General features: G+C 36.5%; 1 protein-coding gene across 1 annotated transcript in view; it reads right to left on the bottom strand.

Moving 5' to 3' along the window:
- LOC107577841 (synaptobrevin homolog YKT6-like) overlaps positions 1-345 on the bottom strand; it is a gene marked incomplete at its 3' end in the record, with an annotated part of 5613 nt that extends 5268 nt beyond the window's left edge. The window contains exon 1 of the mRNA XM_016263873.1: positions 102-345. The remainder of the gene's footprint in view (positions 1-101) is intronic.
- Positions 346-367: the final 22 nt, after the last annotated feature.

Here is a 367-nt window from a genome sequence, read left to right as displayed (position 1 = left end):
CAGAACCATCGTTCTTAAGCTTAATCTTTCATAAACGGGTTCAATAATGTGAAATGTGAAATGTGACACTGTTTATAAAGATAATGAATTGTCATTCTTACCTGCTGTGCGTAAAACAGCCAAGACTGAAGCTAATCGGCTAACAGCTAATCTAAACAGATCAGACTTTTATTTAACGTTATTTGTCTAAACTGACAACGGTGTCTCTGGAGTGCTATTATACGATATGGTTTGTATTAGGGATTATAATATCACTGGCATCCAGGATAGTCCACGTTTGCTGAAGGTATTTAAGTTAATCAGCTCACAACTATCCGAGGATTTTTTTTTTTCAGAAACTTGCAAGCGGGCAGAAAACGGCATTTCA

This window comes from Sinocyclocheilus grahami, unplaced genomic scaffold (assembly GCF_001515645.1).
Source record: "Sinocyclocheilus grahami isolate Dianchi unplaced genomic scaffold, SAMN03320097.WGS_v1.1 scaffold7432.1, whole genome shotgun sequence".
Classification (NCBI taxonomy): Eukaryota; Metazoa; Chordata; class Actinopteri; order Cypriniformes; family Cyprinidae; genus Sinocyclocheilus; species Sinocyclocheilus grahami.
Note: the sequence above shows the minus strand (reverse complement) of the source record. Positions and strands in the feature narration are given on the sequence as shown.